The sequence below is a fragment of the Silene latifolia genome, unplaced genomic scaffold (genome assembly GCF_048544455.1).
Source record: "Silene latifolia isolate original U9 population unplaced genomic scaffold, ASM4854445v1 scaffold_57, whole genome shotgun sequence".
Lineage (NCBI taxonomy): Eukaryota > Viridiplantae > Streptophyta > Magnoliopsida > Caryophyllales > Caryophyllaceae > Silene > Silene latifolia.
In genome coordinates this window covers 1,303,639-1,323,663 of record NW_027413480.1, presented here as the reverse complement: position 1 = coordinate 1,323,663, position 20,025 = coordinate 1,303,639, and the positions used below count along the sequence as shown (strand labels likewise).

At 42.6% G+C, this 20,025-nt stretch overlaps 1 non-coding gene across 1 annotated transcript; it reads right to left on the bottom strand.

The window, feature by feature from the left end:
* Nucleotides 1-7,217: 7,217 nt before the first annotated feature.
* On the bottom strand, nucleotides 7,218-7,324 carry LOC141639854 (small nucleolar RNA R71). The gene has a single exon (XR_012542716.1). It is a non-coding gene; the product is annotated as a small nucleolar RNA R71 (small nucleolar RNA).
* Between the last annotated feature and the right edge of the window lie 12,701 nt (nucleotides 7,325-20,025).

Sequence of the window (20,025 nt, the reverse complement as noted above, 5' to 3'; positions counted from 1 at the left end):
AAATTCGAGTCTTGACCTCAAAATCAAATATGCCCGTAAAAATATTTTCTAAAAATTCATCCCTAACGGTTTGAGTTTGAATTTTTCGAGTGACAAATCAATTTCAACAATTTCGATGCAATTTAATTCACGGCACGAGTTAATTGCCCAATTTTTAAATTAATTCCCTTTATCTAAAGTGACGACTTGTCGCGGAATTTTCAAATATCATGTCATTTCAAATTTTAAACTTCAAGTCATCTTGGTTAATTTTTGTCTTTAAATCAAATGCTTTTACGTGTTTACATTTATGTATATGTGCTATCCGTTGCCTGTTTTCTACACTAACGATGCAGGGACTAGTGCGAAACAGAAGGAGAATTGACAGCCGACAGCGCTCCTCCGAAACACAACACAAAAAAGCCAAAAATCACAAAATGAGACACAATCCAAAAACACATACATACAAACCGCCTCACGCAAAATGTAAATATGTACAGACAAAAGTCCAAGACACGGACAAGCTACTACAACTACTCAGCGCCTCCCATCGGACCAGTCCCGGTCTCACGAGGAGTCGCCGCCAACGCAGATACTACCACCTGCTCAGACTCCCTCTCCGGGGAACTCTTCAGCGTCTCACGCTCCATCTCGACTTGAAGCTCCTCCGCTGTAGCCAGCTGAGCCCTCAGAGAGGCAATCTCCACGTCTCGGCTCCGTAACTCGTCCTCACGACGCCTCAACTCCTGGTCCCGACGAGTGATCCCCAACCCTTGGGCCTCGATCATCGACCTAGATGCATCCAACTCAGCACGGACCCGAGCGAGCTCCGCCGGATCCGCAGTACCCTACATAACACAATACATATAATCAAGATCTAAAAACGTGAAATGCAACACAAAATACACAAAAACAACACACAAAAGGTACCTGAGAAAGCCGAGCCTCCCTCGCCGCCAGGTCACCAGCAAGCGCCTTCCAGCGGTTAGCCATCCGCCACAAAGCCTGATGACTAACGGTCGTCACCTACAAATCAAAAATGTCCTTCAATATAATGCAAGACAATGCCTAGAATGAGGAAAAATGTTCAAGTCAGGAACTCACTCTCAGGACGATCAACCTCCACTCCATGCCGGCGTCGGTCACCTCGGCAACCGCAGGCTCCGGTAAGCGCAGTTGAAGCTCCTCGCCACCCGGCCTCTGAAAGGTAGTCTCTGTCGGGAAAGCTGGGGGCTGAGTCCTCATCAGCAGGTCGACTCCCTACCATTTGGATCCACATCAAAGATGACAAACCCTCTTATCAAGAGAGGCAATGAAAACAAAAGAACAGAGGAAAATATATCTCAATCGGGTACCAAGCAAGCCTCGACAACCGGAAGGTGTCGTAGTCGACGCCCGCAAAGAAACGACTCCTCACCTCCCTGACTGTGAAGGTGCTCCTCAACCTCGTCGGGGGTCGACTCCTGGAACAACACCCTCGGCGGATCGACCGGTACCACGAAAGTCTCGGTAAAGCACTGACGAGCTAAACGCTCGCCCAGGTACCAAACCGGCTCGATCGCCGTCTCCAGGTACAAACGCAGGGAGCTGCAAGGCCGCAAACGCTCCCTAATAGAAGCCGGCACGTCCGTGTAGTGCTCCCAAGGCCGCCCAACAAACTGCATTCAAGACAAAGCTACTCAGCCGACTGGGGACTTCCTAAGCTACCTAGTCGCCCCACCCCTATCTACTTCTATAAAGAAGAGGGAGAAAAGAACGAGAACTTACATCAGCAATCCGAAGCTTGTTCACACGACGCCTGCAGTCTTCGTAAGTTGACTTAGTCGACTTCTTCCGAGCCACCGTCCAACCCCTCTTAGCATGGTAGGTCAAGGGAACACCGCATGTAGTCCCCGGACGCAGAGGGGTGAAATAAGCGTACAACCAAGCCTGTAATCAAACACAGCAAACACAAATCAGCCAATTTCTCAAAAATTGCCAAAATCAAAATCAAAATCAAACACAAAAAAAGAAACTACAAAAAATGCTCATACCTCCAAGATGAGGCCGAGACCAACCAAAGCAAGGGCACTACCATCCCCCACTGCCTCCGGACGCACCACTGCGTGCATGTACCGGGTAAAACTCGCCAAGGCCAACGTAACCCAGTCAAACTGACCCAAAGTGTCAAGGTCAGCAAGGAGGGGAAGCACTTTGGTCGACAAGGGCTCACCCTTGTCACCAAAGTACGTGGCACCCAAGAAGTACCACAACCACAACCGCGCCTCCTGCGCGTCAGCCTCAGCCTCTGCCTCCGGACTCTCCAACGGCGCCAGAACCACACCTGCCACCCTCCCACTGAAGTGGTCTCTCACATACGAACCCGCGATCAGGTACGGGGTAATATCAGAAGGCTCAGGCAAAACAGTACCGATCAGACGAGTAACCGCAGGAGAAGACACTCTCTCCGGCGTCTCGGTAAACTCAACATGCGTCTCGCCACAAGGGAGGTCGGATATCATGGCGAAATCCTCTAAGGTCACACCGACCTCCCCAAACTCCATGTGAAACAACGACGTCGTATCCCAATACCGATCCAACATGGCGCGGATCAGACACAGGTTCGACCTAATCGAAGACCTGTGAATATCCCGCCAAGCGGCCACCAACGGCCCAAAAGCCAACCTCTCTATCAACGCCCTCATCCCGGCTCGGAGAACGTCGTAAAACCCAGGCAGGTAGTGAAGCCCAAGAAAGTCCTCATGGTGCCGATCTCCTGATATCAAAAACAAACAATGTCAGAATCCCTATTCAAGCCTGACACTTCAAAAGTGACAAAAGTTCAAACGAGGGACACTACTCACCAAGCCCTCGTGAGCACGGTAGGAGATGTGCCTGTCCAGTCGAACCAAGAATTGGCCACCGTCAAAACCCTCGGCCCAAGTAGGCGCCGCCCGCATGTTCAACCCCCGTGGTGCTGTAGCCCGTCTAGCTCTCGAACTCGCAATGTCGGCGTCGTCCTCAACTGTCTCCGCCCTCCGTCTCTTCTGACCACGAGACTCAACGTGGCAGACAGGAGGCCTCTCAACGACCCTAACAACATTTTATAACGTCCGTCTGGTCGGCCGAGGAGTCCGCGTCCTCGTAGAAACCCTCCTCCCGGAGGTACCAACCTCAGAACAAGTCTGAGCTCTCCTAGCATCGGTAGCCACAACAACGGCCTCCCCACGCACCTCAACGGCCCTCCCGGCCCCGACTGTCTCCGCAGGAGGCCCCTCCTCCTCGGGAGCATCCTCCACTACCGCAGCGGGTACACTAACCAGAGTGCTAACCGGCCCCGTCCCGAACAACTCCTCAAAAGTCGCAGCAAGGGACCCAGCCTGTCTCGAACACTCTCCTGCAAACAAAAAAACGTCAGCCGAAATTTCGTCATTATGACGGCGTAAATCGGACAAACTCGAGACAAACAAACAACCTACAAAGCAAAGCAAGGGCAACCCCGCCCAAATCCAACCAAACAAAACAAAAAAAATTCACAAAAAACGCACAAAAACGAATCGCCCTTCTTTTCAAGCAAAAGACGAGTCAAAACAACCACAACAAACGAAAATGGCATCTCAAGACCCACACAAGGTCCGCCAACAACCCAAAATACATTCCCAATGCAATGAGGAATTTTTCTACGGCTCAAAAAGGCAATTTATACGCCAATTTGAGCACAATTCGGTCAAAAATTCAAAAACGACCGCAAAGAGGCAAACGTGATTTTATCACGCCTCAAGGTGACCTAACCAATAAGGTCCATTTCAAGGCAAACTGACTCAATTTAAGCCCAAACAGGCGCTTATTTTGTCAGACATAAGACCGTCACAAAAGGCAAAAATTCCAATTTTGCCCACAATACTCAACAAAGGTCCGCAATGGCAAATACGATCTTTCCCGACAACAATGCAACCTTGTGGGGCCCGTTATCCAAGCAAATAAACTTGGCATTGTGAGATGAGACGGTTTCTCACCTCACTCACGTTTTTCGAGCATAGGGAGCGGGAACGGGGACCAAAATGGAAAATAAAAGCACCCCTATACTCTTAAACAGGTTTCTAACCTAATGCAATCATCAATTTCACTTGAAATGGGCTCAATCAAAAACGCCCAAATCAATTTTTTAGGGTAAATTTTTTGCCCTAATTCAATCTATCAAATGATCAACAAATTTAAATGGAATTAAGAGGAAATACATACCTTGAGATGACATTGATGATATCGGCGTAAATGAAAGCAAGCTAAAGGACCAACAATGGCGTTCTTTGGGTTTTCTTGTGTCGAAAAGTTGAAGATGAGTGAGGATGATATGCAGCCAAACCACGCGTCTTTTACAAAAAAAATAGGGAAGCCCCCTTGGTTCGCCAGGTGGCTCGCGCCTAAACTTGGCCTCCCCTTGCTCTATTCAGCGAGTTTTGGGCTTTAGCCCAATTTCCACGTAACAAACTTCAAATTTTCATCGACGACCTTAAGGACCGTCATTTTCCCAAAAAAAAAAAACAAATAGTGAAAACATAAATTCACTATTTCCTCAAATATTCAAACGACGGCAATTAAAACCGTCAATTTCAAAAAATAATAGTGAAATCAAAATTCACTATTTTCCTTCAAAAAAAATTTCAAAAATGATAGCGAAAATTCAAATTCGCTATTTCTCCAAATTTTAAACGACGACAATTAAAACCGTCATTTTCAAAAATAATAGTTGGAAATTAAATTCAGCTATTTCCCACACATGTCAACGGCGACACATAAACCGTCACTTCAAACATAATAATGAAGATTCAAAATTCACTATTTCCCACACATGTCAAGGGCGGCACATTTGGGTCATTTCTTATCTTTAGTTCTTTGTTTTGCATATTCTTTGAGATTTTGATCCCTTGGTAGGAAAGGAGTAAGAATCTTGCATTTTCATGGCAAAACGAGGCTAAATTGATTGTATTCAATGACCAAGCATCAAGAAGAGACAAGACTAGAAGGCCTTTGTACATATCATAGTAGAAGAACAATGTTGAGAAAGGATCCTTGCGTCCCCAAGGAAATCCCCAAGGAATTTATGAAGAAAAGGGAAGAAAAGAAGAAGAATTGACGCTGACCAACAATCCGAACGGATTGCAGACAATCCGTCCGTCCAGCCTCAACAAACCGAGCGTCCCTCCTTGGAATCCGCTCGGATTCCCCCTCAACAATCCGAGCGTCCCTCTCCTGAATCCGCTCGGATTGCACCGCCCAAATCCGGCCGTCCCGACTCTAATCCGCACGGATTCCTGCACAAAGACGGATTTCATTCTTCAAGCTACGAAAAGAGAAGCCCTTCTCTCAGAAAATACCGGGTCCTCCTTGCTCAACTTAAAAAGTGTAATTACTAGTTTAGCCCTTAGTTAACCCTAATGCATCCTCCCTAATTTTCACTATAAATACCCCATTAGGCTAATTAGAGGAGCATGTTCTTCTTATCAATAATTAGTGTAGTTAATATCAATCAAATCTCTCTTCAATATTGTAATCAAGTATTAATCAAGTTTTAATCCAAGTTTTAGTTCTTTAATCTCTCTCTTGTTCTTCCTTTATTTTGGGTAATTGAAGATTATTTGGGTTATTATTGGGAGATTGACAACCTCTCAATCTAGGATTCAAGTACTTCTATTATTCTTGCTTTATTATTGGAATCATTAGTAGGTATAATCTCTTAATCCCTTTTTAATTAATTGTTAATTACTTTCATTTATTCATCATGTTTCATATTGTTGGTATGATTGACAACCTTGCTAGCATGATCAACATGATAATGAGTGAGTAGTCTCTTAGCTAGGGTTTAATGGGTGATTAGGGGAAACCAACATGGGGAATGATTCATGCTTAAATCAATATGCTTTCATATCTTATTTGCTTGCTTGTTTTGATCTTAATACATGCACATGTTATATTTGATGAAATGTTAAGCCTATGAATCCTTGCATTTACTATCATCTTCTATCTTTTCAATGAGACTTGTAAGACATAACCCAACTCGAGTCTTGTTAGACCATGCATGTGTTGAGTAGGAAAGATTAAGTCGACTTGTAGGTGTTGTACAATCTAATCGATTCGGCTCCGGACCCAAACTTTCCTAGGATTGTAAGATATAACCCAACTCAATCCATCACAACAATAATTGCTTGCTTATAATTTGAGAACATGTTTGTATGATCATATCCCATGATTCCCCTATGACCCCATGACACCCTAGTGCTTTTAATCAATTGTTTACACCCCTTTTTATTCATCTTGCTTGTTTATTTTCATTGTTATTCTAGTTTAGTAACCTTCTACACCAACTCAATTTGTGACACCCCTAGACACTACTAGTTGCAATAGAATTCTCATTTCAATACCCGTCCCTTGGGATCCGACCTTTACTTGCCTCTTTACTAATTGTAGAGTTGTTTGTGAAGTATAAATTGTGTTTTGTATCGACCATTGACCAACGACCACATATACTTAATTGTGAACACGAAATGGCCTCGATCAAAAATGGCGCCGTTTAGGACGGTGTTTAATTGATTTAAGATTTCTTTTATTGTTTTTAGTTGTGTCTTTTTCACCTTGGGAAGTAAAACTCCTCAAGGTTTGTTCTAATTGTTTTCGAGTTGTTTGATATTTTGCATGTCTAGAAGGTTACAAAGTGATTTGTTACCTTTTGACCGTGAAATCGAAAGAACCTTGACGAATAATAGGAGACTTGTTAGGAGGAATTTGAGAGGTGTTGGTGAAGTTGTTCAACCCACTAGTGAGTTTGTCAATCCTTTCGCAATAGAAGGAGAAGAGAACCCATTAAACAATACCACACAAAATCCACCTACAATGCCTAAATTCTCGTCACACTCTATACCCACCGAGGAGAATCTACCAAATGGTACTCCTACACCGCAACATCTCACCGGTAATTTTATTGCCAAGTCCGCCTTCATCCAACTAGTTGAGAGGAGCCAATTCGGGGGAATGCCTAGTGAGGACCCTCATTCTCATATGGAAACCTTTTGCGATTATTGTGATGCTATCTCTCAAACAGGCGTGACTCAAGACCAAATTAGATGGGTCTTATTTCCTTTTTCGTTAATCGGCACCGCAAAGCAATGGTTGAAGGGCCTTGATAAGGCCACCCTTGGAATAGATTCTTGGAAGAAGTTAGCTCTAGCTTTCTACAAAAAATTCTACCCACCGAAAAGACTAACATGCTAAGAGCTCAAATTACGGGTTTTAAGCAAAGGGATGAAGAATCTTTGTATGAAGCTTGGGAGCGGTTCAAAGGTGTTTGTCGCTCATGTCCTCACCATGGACTTAGCGAATGGTTTTTAGTGCAACAATTTTGGAATGGTTTATATGAAGATTCTAGGAACATTCTCAATATGGGATCAAATGGAATGTTCACCGAAGTTGATGACAATCAAACATGGAACAAGATTGAGGAAATGGCGGTCCATAATTCACAATATAGTAGACCTCGCAAGGCTACTAGAGGAGGAAAGCATGAAGTGGACTCCGTTACTCAATTGGGTGCTCAACTTAGTGCTCACATTGACACAATCAACTTGAAGTTTGAACAAGCTATGGCTAGACTTGAGGAAAACTCGAAATCATCAAAGCATCATGTCAATGCCATGACGGCATCCTCATCAATCCCAAGTGGGATATGTGAGAATTGTGGAACTTTGGGTCATGACCCAAGTGAGTGTAGGGGAACAACCGAACAAGTTAATGCTTTCCAAGCTTACAAAAGTGGTACCCCTTATTCAAATTTTTACAATGAAAACACCAAGTTCCATCCAAATCTCTCATACAAAAGCCAAAATGTTCAAAACCCTCAAACAACATACACTCCACCACCCATGAGGAATCAAAATCAAAGACCCTTTTACAATCAAAACCAAGGTTACCAAAATAAAAATCCATACAATCACCAAAATGACCAAGGTTTTGATGTCCAAAAAGCGGTCCTCCAAATGCAAAAGAATCAACAAGAATTTTTCACTCAAATGCAAAAAGATAGCCAAGCAAAAGACACCACCATCAACAACATTCTAGCTCACACCAAGATGTTGGAAACACAATTGACTCAACTAGCATCTTCAAGCTCACAAAGACAAAAGGGGCAATTACCACCTCAAAGTAATCCCCCTAGACATGAAACGGTTAGTGCCATTCACTTGAGAAGTGGTACAAGGTATGAGGCACCGAAGAAGCAAGTTGAGGATGAAGTTGTGGAAGCTAGTGAAAATGAAGTTGTTGTGCAAAGCCCCAAAGAAGGGGAATCATCAAAAGAAGAAAGTTCAAGGAAAAATGAAGACAAGGCCAAAGAGAAGGAGCCCATTGTGATTAGACTTCCTTTTCCAAGTCGTCAAACCAAGCCAAAATTTGATGATCAACTTGGAAAGTTCATGGAGATTGTGAAGAACTTAGAAGTCTCAATTCCTTTCACGGAATTAATCAATCACGTACCGGCCTATGCAAAGTACATGAAAGATATCCTCACAAAGAAGAAGTCGATCCGGAAACTTGAGACTATCGCCTTCACTAAGGTGAGTAGTGCAATACTTCAAGGGAGTTCACCTCCAAAGTTAAAGGATCCGGGAAGCTTCTCAATACCGTGTACCATTGGCGACACGACGATCAACAAAGCCTTATGTGATCTAGGGGCTAGTGTGAGTGTCATGCCGTACTCGATAAGTAAAAGGTTGGGAATGGGAGAGCTTAAATGCACCAATATCACACTACAAATTGCCGATAGATCGACGAAGACACCATTAGGGATATGGGAAGATGTCCCCGTGCGAATTGGGAAGTTTTTCATCCCGGTAGACTTTGTCATTGTTGATATGGAGGAAGATTCCAACATTCCAATCATCTTAGGAAGACCTTTCCTACACACCGCGGGTGCGGTGATTGATGTGAAACATGGAGAGCTCACTCTAGAAGTGGGAGATGAAAGCATAACTTTTAATCTTGACAAAACCATGAGAGCTCCTCGTTTACATGAGCCATGTTTCATGATTGATCATTATAGCCGAAAAGATGAAAGGAAGAAATCGGAACTCCAATGGAGGAAGAAAATTGAAGATGCTCCATTCAAAGAGCAAGTGAATTGTGACAAGGAGAGCTTGCAAAGCTCATCAAAATCAACCAAGGAAGAAGAGGATGGCCTCATTGGCCAAGAGAAGAAATTGGGAGAGTTGTCTCCATCTAAGCAAGAGATTTTCAATGATCAACTCAATGAAGTTTGTGGTCTTTGGGACGACGAGTTTGAAGGGATTTTTAATCCCTACATTGGGCATGCCATCGATCATGAACAACAACAAGAGCCACGGTCTATTGAGGACCTCTACCACAATAATGAACAAGCTTTTGATTACTTCTTCAAGGTGTTGAGCAACATCAACAACACCTTGAACATGCCCCCTTGACATCTCATCAAGAATGAGAGTTTGGTGGAGTCCTCCCTAAACCACCACTTGTAAATATTTCTAACTCCCTAACTTACATTTCAATTCTTGTATTGCATTTTTGTCATTTTTGGATTTTTATTTACTTTGATCAAAATAATTGTCATGTAAGAGAGAAGTGAGGGAGGGACTAACGATTTCAATTAATGTGTAGTGCTTTACCTTAGTGTGGGGATGGGAATTGCCTAGGCTATCCATGCCTTAGTAATGCCCCCACAACGAAGAACACAAGAAATGAAGAAGAATGGAAGAATGGTAAAGGGTAATGCATTGTGCACGGGTGGCTGAATCCGTGTACAACAGGGAAGAATCCGAGCGGATTCCTGAGAATCCGCCCGTCTCGAGAATCCGAGCGTCCTGCCGAGAAGACGCCCGTCTGAGCCGAGCTGAAATTGAAAATTTCTTGATCGTTGAAGAATCCGAGCGGATTTCCGGAAAGACGCCCGTCTCATAGAATCCGTCCGTCTTGTGAAGAAGACGCCCGTCTTTGCACTCAAGAAAACAAAGAAATTTCTCGGACTGAAATCCGTCTGTCCCGCAAAGAATCCGCCCGTCCCATCACAGAAGAATCCGAGCGGATTCCCCGAATCCGCCCGTCTTTAGGCGAGCTTCGAAAAAATTTTGAAGGCTGCGAGAATCCGCACGGATTGGGCCTAATCCGCACGGATTGCCCCTGCGTTTTCGAAAATTTCGACTTCTTTAAATACCCTCCCACCTTCATTCCTTCATTCATTCATTCATAAACACTACCCACAACATCAAAACCCTCATCCTCTCCATCACAAAAACAAAAACCCTCAACAAAATCCACCAAAATCAAATCAAACCATCCTTCAAACAACAAATCAATCACTCCATCTTCAATAAAAATCAAAACCAAGAACAAAATCTTCAACCTTTGAGTCGATTTTTGATTTCATAAAGGCAAAGCCTTTCACCTTCAAATCGATTTGGGCATTCTACAAATTGAAGATTTTTGATTCTTTTCTTGGTTAGTTCATCAAATGGCAAGGACTAAGGGTGCAACAAAGGGAGCAACAAAGGCACCAAAGGCAAAGGCTCTCTCTCAAAGGCAAAAAGCTCTCCAAACAAAGAAAGCTTTGGCAATGGTGGTAGCAACACCAAACTTGGAAGTACAACAACAACAACAACAAACTTCTATGGGAGCATCACCTTCTACTCCGGTAATCGATCAACTCTTGCATTATCCGGAGGTAACTTTTATTTCCGATACCCATAGAAAGACATTTGCCAAGTTTGCTATGAAATCAATTCAATCCACAAAATTCATATGTAAAGATGCTTTGGAGAAATTGGGTGTTCTTGAACAAACAAAAGCCTTTTTCAATTCCATGGGTTTGAAGAAATTGTTTGAAACAAAGGAATCAACATACCCTTCCCTTGTCTTGGAATTCTTAAGTTCTTTAAAAGTTACCAAAGTTGAGGATAGGGAAAATCTTGAGTTTCGTCTAGCTAACATTTGTAGACGCATTACCTTTAAGGAATTAGGTGAAATTTTGGGTCTTAGCGATGAATCGAGATATCTTAAGCATTATAGAAAGTATGACCCCGAGCCTCTTTGGGAGGCAATCTCCGGGAAGAAATTTGATGATTTTCATGCTTGTCGTGCTCTTTTGGTCCATCATCCGGGCATAAGAGTATGGCACAAAGTTGTGGGAAATACCATAATTGCTAGGAAAGTCACCAATCATTTCACAAGACTTGATTTTATTCTCCTTGAATCGGCTTTGAATGTCGGAAGAATCCATACCAAGCCTTTCAATTCTTTGAGGCTATTGGTTGATAGATGGCTCCATGTTGATAGTGGGAAGAAGGGTACAACCGTTATTGTTAATGGCGGCCTAGTCACGGTCCTAGCCAAGCACTTTGATCCTAATTTCAATAAGGATAGCAAGTACAAGGCAAAGGAAGGTGGCCATCTTATTGATATGCCTATCATGATTAACAAGTTCAAGTGGGTTGCTCAAAACCCCCTTGACACCAAGTATGGATGGCTTACTAGTGAGGCTCGATCATTCACTTTACCCGCGAAGATTTGTCGTCTAAGTGTCCACCGGACCAACTATTTACTTCCCTATCCGAAGAAGACGAGTACATCATTCAACAACAAAAGGGTGATCATGAAACCCCCTCCTCTTCCATTGTTATACCGCCTTACCCCTTTGTGTATGAAGAGTTCAAACCGCAAGGAGTTGAAATTGGGAAAGACTATGTCACTCTTCTTATGCAAGCAATGCACAAGCAAGCTTATGAAGATCGGAAGAATGCTTATTTGGCTCAATATCCTCCCCTCCTACATTTAGCTAGGCAAGGACTCCTTGATCCATCTTGTCCTTTGCCTAGTTGGGCGGATAAAGAAGCCTTGTTTCCGGGTGCATCTAGGGACGTGGTGGAAGACAATGAGGTTGTTGGAAATGGTGAAGAAATTGATGATAATATTGAGGAAGAAACAAGTGGAGATGGAGAAAGAGATGGTGAAGATGATGATGAACAAGATGAGGAAGAAAGTGCCAAGGAAAGTGGCAATGTGACCACTTCTCATGAGGGAAGTGATGATGATGATAGCATGATGGAGGACTAGCAAGCCTTGGAGATTCCTACTCTCCCACGGTTTGTCTATATCTCTTTGTATTTTATTTCATTTTGATCATTGTTGGTTTAGTCCTATCAACATCAAAGGACTCACACCTCGGTACCATTGAGGTGTTCTTTATTGTTCCCATTTGTAAAATCCAAAATGACAATCTAGTTTCATGCATAGCATAGTGTGTGCATGAACTACCCCAATGCTTTGACATTAGCAATAGTGTCTTATTTGGTTTGGGGAAGTTAATGCATACACAACGGGAGGTAATCTAAATTATCCTCTCCGTCATAACAAAAACCATGCATCATGTTGTATAGCTTAGTGTAGAATTGCATTTAGTATAGAAATCATGCATCATCTTTGCATAATTTCCATCATTTTGGCCATTGAGGACAATGCCCATATTAGTGTGGGGATGGGAATTCTAACACTTAACTTTTATTCAAAAACCCATAAAAATTGAAAATTTTCAAAAATCATAAAAATTTGAAAATTGAAAAACCAAAAACAAGTTCATTTCCTTTGTATTTATTGTCTTGTATATATTGTCTTGTATATATTGTGTTTGTTTTATCCTTGTTCACTTTGATTGACTACGCCACATCCGAGACATGAGGATATTGAAGACCGCATGGTATGATCTTTCCAATCTCCTTTTTCCTCTTTATGTTAATGACTATGTGGCTTTATTTTGATTGATGCGGTATAACAATGTGAACTTAGGATTGCATTTAGTTTATATGGCATATTAGTTGGTAGAATCATATGCATTAGGATGTTTATATGTTAGTTGCATCATGGCATGTAGTTTGCATGGTTAGAAAAATTTTGCGAAACCGTCTATTTGGGAAGCTTGACAAGTGTACATAGGCCCTAGTAGATGCTTTTTGTTCTTAAGACTTTGCTTGTTAGAATACTTGTAAAACACCCTAGGATGTGTCATGCTAGTATCCTTTGACCCATGGATTAAGGCCTAGTCAAGAGTACCTTGTGGTGTGATAACTCCTTGGCTACCGTTTATTCCAAGGTGACCCTTGAAACCATGCATACATCTATCATTCATCCATGTTCTACCATGTTTTTGTCAATAAAAGGGAATGGGCACAAAACAAAAAGAAATCAATTTGAGTTCAAAGAAATGAAAAATGAAAGAAAGTTTGCAAAAATGCATCAAATGAAAAGAGGAGCAAAAATAGAACTCCTAAGCTTCAAATACAAGGCACCCTCGTTACTAATTGGGGTGACTTTGAAAATGTTCAAAAAGAAATGCAAAAAAGTTGTCAAGTGTTGAAATGCCAAAAATCAAAAAGAAATGGCAAAAAGAAAGTGTTCTCAAATGTCAAATGCCACATGAAATTGGGGGGAAAAACAAAAAAAAAAAGCAAACTCCCAAAGTGAAACTCAAATATCTATTGATCCCTTTATCCATCGTATCCATTTTTGTGCATGGTAGAGAGGGGACGACCCTTCTTCTTGTCTAGGCAAGAGGGGGAATTCCGCGATCCTCCAGTGTTTCTAACACCATAAGGAGTCTATTCTTGACAAAAGCATTTAACGATTGAGGACAAAGGTACCCTAGCTTGACACAACTTGGAGGTGATTTATTGGTATCCTTCTAGGCTTAGTAGTTTGAACAAATTGCATCTATGAAGGATTGTGTACCCTTGAATTGCTTCCCTTGTAGATAATTTCCGCCACTTAGATGAGGAAAGTGGCTATTCTTTTGTAGATGCATCCATTACTTGATTTTATGTGCTTTAATGTTTGGATGTGTCGCCATTTTGGCAAGACCCACCTTGCCTTGCAAGAAGGCATCCTACCTCATGGTTGTCTTGTTGTGAGTTGAAGGGGCGGAGTGAGACCCGCTAATTGTCTCATATCGGCTATTATTATTAGGATAGGTTAGTTTTGGTCCTAGTCTTTGTCACCTCTTTACTCGGGACGAGCAAAGGTTCGGTTTGGGGATATTTGATGTGACCATAATTAGCGCATATTTAGCCCCCGAATTACCATTGTTTCCATGCTTTTTAGTGCCTATTTGGGTCATTTCTTATCTTTAGTTCTTTGTTTTGCATATTCTTTGAGATTTTGATCCCTTGGTAGGAAAGGAGTAAGAATCTTGCATTTTCATGGCAAAACGAGGCTAAATTGATTGTATTCAATGACCAAGCATCAAGAAGAGACAAGACTAGAAGGCCTTTGTACATATCATAGTAGAAGAACAATGTTGAGAAAGGATCCTTGCCTCCCCAAGGAAATCCCCAAGGAATTTATGAAGAAAAGGGAAGAAAAGAAGAAGAATTGACGCTGACCAACAATCCGAACGGATTGCAGACAATCCGTCCGTCCAGCCTCAACAAACCGAGCGTCCCTCCTTGGAATCCGCTCGGATTCCCCCACAACAATCCGAGCGTCCCTCTCCTGAATCCGCTCGGATTGCACCGCCCAAATCCGGCCGTCCCGACTCTAATCCGCACGGATTCCCTTGCACAAAGACGGATTTCATTCTTCAAGCTACGAAAAGAGAAGCCCTTCTCTCGAAAAATACCGGGTCCTCCTTGCTCAACTTAAAAAGTGTAATTACTAGTTTAGCCCTTAGTTAACCCTAATGCATCCTCCCTAATTTTCACTATAAATACCCCATTAGGCTAATTAGAGGAGCATGTTCTTCTTATCAATAATTAGTGTAGTTAATATCAATCAAATCTCTCTTTAATATTGTAATCAAGTATTAATCAAGTTTTAATCCAAGTTTTAGTTCTTTAATCTCTCTCTTGTTCTTCCTTTATTTTGGGTAATTGAAGATTATTTGGGTTATTATTGGGAGATTGACAACCTCTCAATCTAGGATTCAAGTACTTCTATTATTCTTGCTTTATTATTGGAATCATTAGTAGGTATAATCTCTTAATCCCTTTTTAATTAATTGTTAATTACTTTCATTTATTCATCATGTTTCATATTGTTGGTATGATTGACAACCTTGCTAGCATGATCAACATGATAATGAGTGAGTAGTCTCTTAGCTAGGGTTTAATGGGTGATTAGGGGGAACCAACATGGGGAATGATTCATGCTTAAATCAATATGCTTTCATATCTTATTTGCTTGCTTGTTTTGATCTTAATACATGCACATGTTATATTTGATGAAATGCTAAGCCTATGAATCCTTGCATTTACTATCATCTTCTATCTTTTCAATGAGACTTGTAAGACATAACCCAACTCGAGTCTTGTTAGACCATGCATGTGTTGATTAGGAAAGATTAAGTCGACTTGTAGGTGTTGTACAATCTAATCGATTCGGCTCCGGGACCCAAACTTTCCTAGGATTGTAAGATATAACCCAACTCAATCCATCACAACAATAATTGCTTGCTTATAATTTGAGAACATGTTTGTATGATCATATCCCATGATTCCCCTATGACCCCATGACACCCTAGTGCTTTTAATCAATTGTTTACACCCCTTTTTATTCATCTTGCTTGTTTATTTTCATTGTTATTCTAGTTTAGTAACCTTCTACACCAACTCAATTTGTGACACCCCTAGACACTACTAGTTGCAATAGAATTCTCATTTCAATACCCGTCCCTTGGGATCCGACCTTTACTTGCCTCTTTACTAATTGTAGAGTTGTTTGTGAAGTATAAATTGTGTTTTGTATCGACCATTGACCAACGACCACATATACTTAATTGTGAACACGAAATGGCCTCGATCAAAACCGTCGCTTCAAAAATAATAGTGAAGATTCCAAATTCACTATTTCCTTCAAATGTCAACGACGGCACATAAACCGTCACTCTAAACGTGATAGCAAAATTCAAAATTTGTAATTTCCTTCAAAATTCGAACAGACGGCGATCAAAAACGCCACTTCAAATTCAAAAAGCAATGAATAGTGAAGATTCCAAGTTCACTATTCCTTCAAATGTCAACAGGGGGCTTCCTCGCGGAACCCGCCCTTGTCAAAAACAGTAATAGTGAAAATTCAAATTCACTATTTCCACGGCGGCATCATGAGTCCGCTACTTTCAAAACAAGCCCATCCGACGCGGTTATTCTCATGGTCCATTAATCGATCGTATCATGGCTAGCGAGCCTTACTACGCGTCGCGGCTGGCGAGCCCTCCTCATATACGCACCATGGCTGGCGAGCCTTACTACGCGTCGCGGCTGGCGAGCCCTCTTCATATATGCACCATGGCTGGCGAGCCATACTACGCGTCGCGGCTGGTGAGCCCTCCTCATATACGCACCATGGCTGGCAAGCCTTACTACGCGTCACGGCTAGCGAGCCCTCCTCATATACGCACCATGGCTGGCGAGCCTTACTACGCATCGCGACTGGCGAGCCCTCCTCAGATACGGCCCATGGCTGGTGAACCTTACTACGCGTCGCGGCTGGCGAGCCCTCCTCATATACGTACCATGGCTGGCGAGCCTTACTATGCATCACGGCTGGCGAGCCCTCCTCACATACGCCCCATGGCTGGCGAGCCTTACTACGCATCGCGGGTGGCGAGCCCTCCTCAGATACGCCCCATGGCTGGCGAGCCTTACTACGCATCGCGGCTGGCGAGCCCTCCTCAGGTACGCACCGTGGCTGGCGAGCTTTACTACGCATCGCGGCTGGCGAGCCCTCCTCAAGTACGCACCATGGCTGGCAAGCCTTATTACGTATCACGGCTGGCGAGCCCTCCTCAGGTACATACCATGGCTGGCGATCCTTTATCCGCACATGTTCAAGGACGTATCCGAAGATGCCTCATGTATGACTCCTCCTTATGGCTGGCGAGCTTTTGTACGTAGTCTAACGGGCTTTAAACGACCCGCACGGATAGTCGACAGACTCTAAACTGTTCCCGACAACAAGTCCTTGGCTCGTGCCCTCGAGTCGCCTTGGTGTCGCCCTTCCTGACGGCAGATCCTTGGCCCGAATCCTTTCGAGCTGCCTCGACGTCGCTTGGGTCTCCGGGTTGTAATCTTCGATTGACCTGGGGACTCTACTTTGAATTTCGCCCTGTCCAAGCCTTAGTCAAAGTGGGGACTCTGTAGATACCCAGTATCTGCTGAGACTCCAAAAAACACCCGATGATTATCGGACTATAACATGCTTTGGAATCGCGGCGTTTGATCGACAATTTGTGTACAACTTTACGTCGGAAAACTTAAAATGATTTCGAAAATAAAACATTTCAAAACATTTCAAAAATACATGGAGTTTTTAATGCACGACGACGGGGTCACAATGACACTAACTAGATTCAAAACCAACACCGGACCAAAAACCGACTCAAAAATTCAAATCCCGACTCCAACAACGAGTCAAACCTAGTCAACCACAAAAAACAAACATTCAAAGCCTTCTGTCCTAAGATTTCCCAGATTTATGAATGGTCCAGTACCAAACATATGACTACAAATCCTAGAATAGAACAAATCATGATTGCTCTTGTGTGAAAGCGACAAGACACCTCGAAGACCCGCGACGTGGCTCGAGCCTCTTTAAGCAGCCCAGGTGGCCACGTCGCTGAAAACTCACACAACCAGTCATTTTCCTATAAATACCCCTCAAATGCCCCCATTTAAGAAGTTACGCGAGTGTCCGCCCCCTCTTTTCTCCCTTAAAATTCTCGACTCGACTTCTTCAGTCACAATCCGACGCGTATTTACGACCTACCGATCGTAAATACAAGCCTTACACATTATTTGGTACCGTCATCGTGCATTAAATCACTTGACCAACCACTTCGACCACTACACCGTCACTAATCTTAAAACACTCCTTTTACTTACCAAAACGGTTTTATACCGAGTTTTTTTTCCGACCAAACGAGTTGCTACACTTACGTCGGTCACTCGCCATAACCAAGCATGTAAGTATGAGGGTGTAAAAATCCTTGTTTTATCATGTTTTTATTTGTTTCATGACTATAACATGCTAAAACATGCATAACATGAACCAAAACATGGAATAAACGAGCCAAAACTGATTTTTGGCCTGAGACAGAAGCCCCTTGGTTCGCCGGCTTGCCCGCGCCTCAATGGGGTGTCCAGGTCAGAACTCAACCGTATTTGTTCTCGTCATTTCCCTTTAATTCATTTTCATATTTACAATCGGTTTTTATTATTTCAAATATTTTCGAACTCTTTTATTTTATTTCATTTGTTTTAACCATAAATCATTTTTCACCCTTGGTTTCTCACACCATGACGGTTAAATCCGTGTTTCAGTGATAATATTTTGTTAACGACAATTAAAAGGTATTTTTGAAGCCTTTTATTTCATTTTTGGGAGGTATTTTAAAGCCTTTCATCATTTCTTTACATTTTCAAAACAAGCATATTAGTCACCAACACAAAGCCATCCTTGGTTCTACATACCATGCCGGATTTTAACCCGGGTACGATGATGAGTATCGACTAATTACATTCAAATGAACTTAAAACAATTAGTTCATAATCATTTTCAAAACTATTCATGCCAAGTTTGTCAAAATCGAACCCCACACCGAATATTATCAAAATAATGATGTTTATTTGAGTCTCATTCCTCAAGTCAATAAATCGAGTCAAATGCCCACTTTTCAATACGTTTTATAAATGTTTTTCAAAAGGGCAGAATACGGAATATCACCGTAGGTCGACCCGCGCCTAAAACAGGCCTTTCAATTCTCATTTTCAAAACCAGGGGAAACCCCCTTGCATCGCCAACAGGCTCGCGCCTCATATGGTTGCCTGGCGCAGGGTCTGTTCCCCTTCCAGCATTAGTCCAGGACGATCCCGACTTCGGTTAGCCCTGATATAGGACGGATCAGATGACTATTTGCTCATTCAAAATCATATTTGCAAAATGCTTTACTAAGACAAATGGATCACGTTATGCACCATAAACCTAATACGGTAAATGGATGTTTAATTTTCGTCTTGCATGCAAATCAACCATAAATCCAACTCGACATCTTATACTTGATACTTGGATTAAATCAACCGACATAGAAAGCTCTCACATGTCAGGTTTAAATTATTGGATGCGCATTCATGCATTTAAACCATTTTATCAACTTTTGCATTCAACCAACCAAGATCGATCAGTAGAGGCCGCTACCGCGGGCGGGATTGGGTGTCTGATTAAAGGGCTTCCTAATACGTACCTTCACCTCTTACTCTGAAACTTTGGATAGTGGACGACCTTATCCAGGGCATACGAGAGTCATTCTAGAGATAGGATGCTAAAGAGGGACGATTTCCTTATCTTTAGTACCTATGTCAAACGCTGCTTTGTGCTTCGATTTGACTGAGGTATAAAGTGGATTTCTAACGGGTTCCAAGCATCCCACAAATGCTTGGTGGCGACTCCGAACATCTCTAATCGTTTCGAGACCCTTACCGAGACGAAACCGACCGATCTAAAACGATCCGGTGAAAAGCATTTTTACGCCGCCGAGCGTGGCTTTCAAAAGACCGCTGCACGCTCGTAGATCGAACCGGGCCTGCAGGTGGGCCATGTCCACACAAGCTAACTCACCACCAAAGCTAATGTGTCCAGGGAGTTTTTCTATTCCTTGTCATATTGGTAGTATAGCTATTGATAAAGCCCTTTGCAATTTAGGGGCTAGTATTAGTGTCATGTCGTATTCTATATGTGAAAAGTTAAATATGGGTCAGCTACGTGTATGGCCTTGCAAATGGCTGATAGATCTTTAAATAAGCCTATGGGTGCCTTAGAGGATGTGCCAGTTAGAGAAGGGAAGTGTTTCATTCCAGTTGACTTTATCGTTATGGATATGGCTGAGGACTCTCAAGTCCCTATTATTCTAGGTAGACCGTTCCTTCACACTGCAGGAGCACTCATAAATGTTAGGGATGGTAGTTTGACACTAAGGGTTGGGGATGACACTGTTAAATTTGTTCTTGATAACGC